The sequence below is a fragment of the Theropithecus gelada genome, chromosome 11 (genome assembly GCF_003255815.1).
Source record: "Theropithecus gelada isolate Dixy chromosome 11, Tgel_1.0, whole genome shotgun sequence".
NCBI classification, from domain to species: Eukaryota; Metazoa; Chordata; class Mammalia; order Primates; family Cercopithecidae; genus Theropithecus; species Theropithecus gelada.
In genome coordinates, this window is record NC_037679.1 from 95,876,992 (window position 1) to 95,883,037 (window position 6,046).

Below are 6,046 nucleotides of genomic sequence, written 5' to 3' on the forward strand. Positions count from 1 at the left end.
GGGGGCCAAGGCGAGTGGATCATCTGAGGTCAGGAGTTAGAGACCAGCCTGGCCAACACAGCAAAACCCTGATAGAGCAAAGGAAAAACCTTTTCCTCCTCGGCAACCCTCTTTAGATATGACCAAGGAAGATCTCCCAGAGGGTGGAGCGATAGGCACAGAGAACACCAACTGGTGAGCCCTTCCTGGGGGACAAATTGGAACCTGATTAGGAAATTCCTCATTCCTAGGGTAAGAAACCGTCTGCTCATTTGTCTAGAATTTCCACAGAATGCTTTGTATTTCCCTTTCCTAATGGGAGGGTTTTCCTGGCCCCATTCAACCATTGTACATTGGTGGGAGATGGGGCACAGATACCTTGTCCTTTTAGTTCGTACGTCTCTGGATCAAAAACAGCCACGTCTGAACATGGTGCAAGCACTGGCTCGCATCATTCCCAAATATAAGGGCTATCACATGTCACCTAGAGATTCTGAACTTTGAGCTTAATCCTGTAACTGGACAGGATTTGAGGGTTGTCTCTCTTTGTGGGGTATTTTGCATATGGAAAGGAGAGAAACTAATATATATGGTGATAAATAGATAAAAGTGGGCTGGGTATGGTGGCTTACATCTGTAATCCCAGCACTTTCTGAGACTGAGATGGGCGGATCCCCTGAAGTCAGGAGTTCGAGACCAGCCTGGCCAACATGGTGAAACCTCGTCTCTACTAAAAGTACAATAACTAGCTGGGCATGGTGGCGGGCACCTGTAATCCCAGCTACTCTAGAGGCCGAGGCAGGAGAATCAGTTGGACCCAGGAAGCAGAGATTGCAGTGAGCCAAGATCGTGCCATTGCACTCCAGCCTGGGCGAAAAGAGCAAAACTCAGGCTCAAAAAAAAAAAAAAAAAAAAGATAAAAGTGATATTATAGATATTAGATAGATATTTATTAGATTGATAAAAGTGATTAAACAGGCCAGGCGCAGTGGCTCATGCCTATAATTCCAGCACTTTGGGAGGCCAAGGTGGGTGGATCACTTGAGCTCAGGAGTTCAAGACCAGCCTGGTCAACATGGTGAAACCCCGTCTCTACTAAAATCTGAAAAAAAAAAAAAAAAAAAATTAGCTGGGCGTGGTGGCCTGCACCTGTAGTCCCAGCTAGTCGGGAGGCTGAGGCACAAGAATCACTTGAACCCAGGAGGCATAGGTTGCTGTGAGCCAAGATTGTGCCACTAGACTCCAGCCTGGATGACAGAACAAGAATCTGTGTAAATAAATAAATAAAGCCTCTGAAAGATAATACAGAAAACTATCTTCATAACCTTGGAGTAAGGAAGTTCTTAAGTCATTAAATATACTAACAATAAAGGAAAAGATTGTTGTATTGAGCGTTAAAGTTGAAAGCATTTAATTATTAAGGCACCATTAAGGCAAGCCACAAATTTCAATCAAAACCACAATGAGATACCACCTTACACCAACTAGGATGTCTAGAATCAAAAAGACAAACAATAACAAGTGTTGGTGAGGATGTGGAGAAATCAGGACTGTCACATACTGCTGGTAGGAATTTAAAACGGAAGAGTGGCTGTGGAAAACATTTTGAGTTTTGCTTTGTGGCAAGCCACAAATATATAAGAATATATAAGAACTCCTAGGCCAGGTGCAATGGCTCACGCCTGTAATCCCAGCATTTTGGGAGGCCAAGGTGGGCAGATCACCTGAGGTCAGGAGTTCGAGACCAGCCTGGCCAACATGGTGAAACCCCATCTCTACTAAAAATGCAAAAATTAGCCAGGCTTGGTGCTGCATGCCTGTAATCCCAGCTACAGGCTGAGGCATGAGAATCACTTGAACCCAAAGGTTGCAGTGAGCTGAGATCACGCCACTGCACTCCAGCCTGGGCAACAGAGTGAGACTCTGTCTCAAAAAAAAAAAAAAAAAGAAAAGAAAAGAAAAGAAAAAAGTCAGAGAACCCAAAAGAAAAACGGGCAAAGGATTCAAGCAAAATATGATATCCAAATAGTCAAAAATGTAGAAAAATTCCTCAACCTCATTAGTAATCAAATTAGGTAGAAGTGCAAATAAAAACATAATGAAATATAATATCATTACACATGTTCCAAATTAGCTGAAATTTTAAAATGTGATAATGCCAAGAGTTAAAAGCATTTGACATTATCTAGTAAAATTTAAGATTCAACTATTTGTGACCCAGTCATCTCACTCTTATGAACCTGTGCTTGTGTCCACTTGGAGTCATGTACAAGGATGTTCGCAACAGCAACTGTTTATCAGCAATTAAATGGCTACATTGTCATCTGTTCATACAATGGTAAAAATTTCGCACTACAGTGAAAATGAGTGAAGTATAGCTACAGGCAACAATATATATGAATCTTGAAAACCTAATATTAAGTAATGGAAGCCCAGACAAAAGAATACATGCTGTCTGAAATACTTGTTCATTTATATCAAGTTCAAAGCCAGGCAGAACTAAACTTCGACGTTTGGAAAGGCATACATGGGTATTATAACCAGAAAGTAAAGTAAGGAAATTATTACTGCTAATGTCAATGTAGTAGTTTCCTCTGGGGGCTGGGAAGGGGATTTAATGGCGAATAGGTACATATGAACCCTGGGTTACTGGCAATCTATTCCTAGATCTAGGGAGTGGCTACACTCTTTATGTTAACCTAAATTAATGTTTAAACACTCTTCCTTTAATAAATGGTTTTCTAAAGTAATCTAAAAAACCCAAAACAGGCCAGGCGCGGTGGCTCAAGCCTGTAATCCCCGCACTTTGGGAGGCCGAGACGGGCGGATCACGAGGTCAGGAGATCGAGACCATCCTGGCTAACCCAGTGAAACCCCGTCTCTACTAAAAAATACAAAAAACTAGCCGGGCAAGGTGGCGGGCGCCTGTAGTCCCAGCTACTTGGGAGGCTGAGGCAGGAGAATGGTGTAAACCCGGGAGGCAGAGCTTGCAGTGAGCTGAGATCCGGCCACTGCACTCCAGCCTGGGCGACAGAGCGAGACTCCGTCTCAAAAAAAAAAACAAACACAAAAAACAAAAACCCAAAACAACAAAAAACTTCCCAGTTAGAAATTGTAGCTGTGAGTGATCAATCTGCTGCTTATCATAGACATTTGTATAGCTCTTTTGTCTATTTGTTGACATTTTTGTGGTCACAATGGGAGAGAGAGCTAAGTAAATGTCATCCATTTCTACAGCATCTCTATGTTTTAAGATGAAGCTCTGTGGTTTGTAATGTATTTCCCCTAAAGGAAATAAAATTTTAAAGAGTTAACATGAGAATTCAGAGAATCACCATTTGCAAAATTAATTTTTTAATATTAAAGTGTTTATCAAAATAAAATACTTTAAATGTGCCCCTTATACATTTTTAAGTTGACATCTAAAATTTGACATCACAAATGTAAATAGTTACAAAGCATGTAATTACTGGCAGATTTGTAAAAATTGTTTGTAAATTAAACATCATTCTTATAAATATATTCAGTAGAATACATGTAAAAGACAGAGGCCAGAGGCTATCACCTAATTTAAAAATACATGAAAAAGTACTTATTTACTTGTTTGTTTTTGTAGGTTGGGCAGTGGCTCGCCATGTTGTCCAGGCTGGTCTTGAACTCCGGGGCTCAAGCAATCCTCCCACCTCAAGACTCCCAAAGTTCTGGGACTACAGTCACAAGACACCACAGCAGCTAAAAAGGTCTTTATTTTCATCAAAGTGTTATTTTTAGCATTAAAATTTTGTCATTTTTTCCTCCTTGATCTAGTATTCACATTCCATTTTTCTCACAGATTTTATCATGATCTATTTTATGCTTGGATTGATCGCCTTTTCCCCTAGAGCCTAAGGAGGGTGTAGCCCTGCCAACAACTTGTTTTCAGCCCATTGAAACCCATTTCAGACTTCTGACCTGCAGAACTAGAAACTAAACTGAAACTACATCCATAACATTTTTTTTTTTCCAGGAGAAATAACTTTATTTGGACTGAGAGCTGGAGAATGAGAATAGGACCTGAGACAGCATATTGGGCGAAGGAGGAGAGGTGAGGTTCCCAAACGGCAGTCAAAGCTCATGGACCAAATGAATTCTACTTCCCAGCAACCTTGCAGTTAGTGCAACCAACAAAAGGCCTGCTGGGGAATGTATTTGCCACTAAATTCCCCAAGTATGCCAACATTACAAAAAAGATAGAGGTTTTTCATCATAATTAAATTTCCACAAACCTCCCCAATCACAAGTATTATAAGCAGAAGTAAAAAACCACGTTTTACAGATCTCAAACTTGTCTTCAATATTTAGCTCATCACCTTCAAAAACTAGTTCCCTTGCTAAACTCATTAGCTATATGATCTATCCAAGCAGCAAGAAGGTGGCCAGGCCATGGCAATCCTCTTCCCATTTTCCCAGGCCGCTCAGGGCTGAACAGCAGGGTGAGGCTCAGGTGGGGGTAGGGGTGGAGAGCACAAGGGCTCCTTTTCCCAGTACAACATGGCATCTGAAGCTTGATGGGAGAGCAGAACTGGTGAGACTTGAGAGAAGGGTCCAGGGCCTGTATTCAGTCAGAATCACTGATGGAAGAAGAGAGGGAAGAGGAGGAATGTTTGCCATGCTCGTGGTGCTTATGCATCTTTTTATGGGCTTTCTTCGTTTTCTTCTGCATCTTGTCAACTATCACTGCTGGTCCGGCCATGCCAGGAGCCAAGGGATTCACAGGAGGCATTCCAGGGGCAGGCGGTGGGTATGGAGAAGGTAGGGACCCGAGGGTTGGCATCCTGGATACCCTGGCTGCGGCACAGGATGAGGGGCCTACCTGGGGGGAAAGCTGGATTGCCCTGGGGAGGTCCTGGGGGAGGAGGACGGGGGCCTGGCGGAAAGGGTAGGTTGATAGGTGGCGGGATTGGAACCTCCAAGGTACCCGATGTTGGGGGGATATGGATTTGGCCCTGGCTGCCCGGCATTGAAATTCCATGTTTAGGTGTGTCCTCCAGCCTGGAGAACTACCAGGACTTCCACATAAGAAATGTCTCTTTTCTGGCCGGGTGCAGGGGCTCATGCCTGTAATCCCAGCACTTTGGGAGGCCGAGGCGGGTGGATCACGAGGTCAGGAGTTCGAGACCAGCCTGGCCAAGATAGTGAAACCCTGTCTCTTTCCACCACCGCCTGGGCTTGATGAGTTCTCCCCATAAAATGTGTTTTTTAAAAAAGAAATCATGGCCGGGCACGGTGATTCACACCTGTAATCCCAGCACTTTCTGAGGCTGAGGTGGGCGGATCACTTGAGGTCAGGAGTTCGAGACTATCCTGACCAACATGGTGAAACCCCATCTCTACTAAAAATATGAAAATTAGCCGGTTGTGGCCAGGCGTGGTAGCTCATGCCTGTAATCCCAGCACTTTGGGAAGCTGAGGTGGGCAGATCACGAGGTCAGGAGATCGAGACCATCCTGGATAACACTGCGAAATCCCATCTCTACTAAAAATACAAAAAAGTAGCTGTGCGTGGTGGCAGGCGCCTGTAGTCCCAGCTACTCGGGAGGCTGAGGCAGGAGAATGGCGTGAACCCGGGAGGCGAAAGTTGCAGTGAGCCGAGATTGCACCACTGCACTCCAGCCTGGGCCACAGAGCAAGACTCCGTCTCAAAAAAAAAAAAAAAAAAAAAGGAAAATTAGCCGGCCGTGGTGGCACATGCCTGTAATCCCAGCTACTTGGGAGGCTGAGGCAGGAGAATTGCTTGAACCTGGGAGGCGGAGGTTGCAGTGAGCCGACATCGTGCCATTGCACTCCAGCCTGGGCAACAAGAGCGAAACTCTGTCTTAAAAAAAAAAAAAGAAAAGAAATAATTTGTCATCCTAAAGGTCGAAGTGTCTTGACAGTACATTCCAGACTCAGTAATCATTACAATTATTAGTGGTACATAATTAGATGAAAACAATAATGATGCAAATTTTGGGCCGGGCGCGGTGGCTCAAGCCTGTAATCCCAGCACTTTGGGAGGCTGAGACGGGGTTTCACCATGTTAGCCAGG

The 6,046-nt window shown here is 44.0% G+C and overlaps 1 pseudogene; it reads right to left on the reverse strand.

Moving 5' to 3' along the window:
• Positions 1-4,576: 4,576 nt before the first annotated feature.
• LOC112634996 lies at positions 4,577-4,989 on the reverse strand (annotated as a pseudogene).
• Between the last annotated feature and the right edge of the window lie 1,057 nt (positions 4,990-6,046).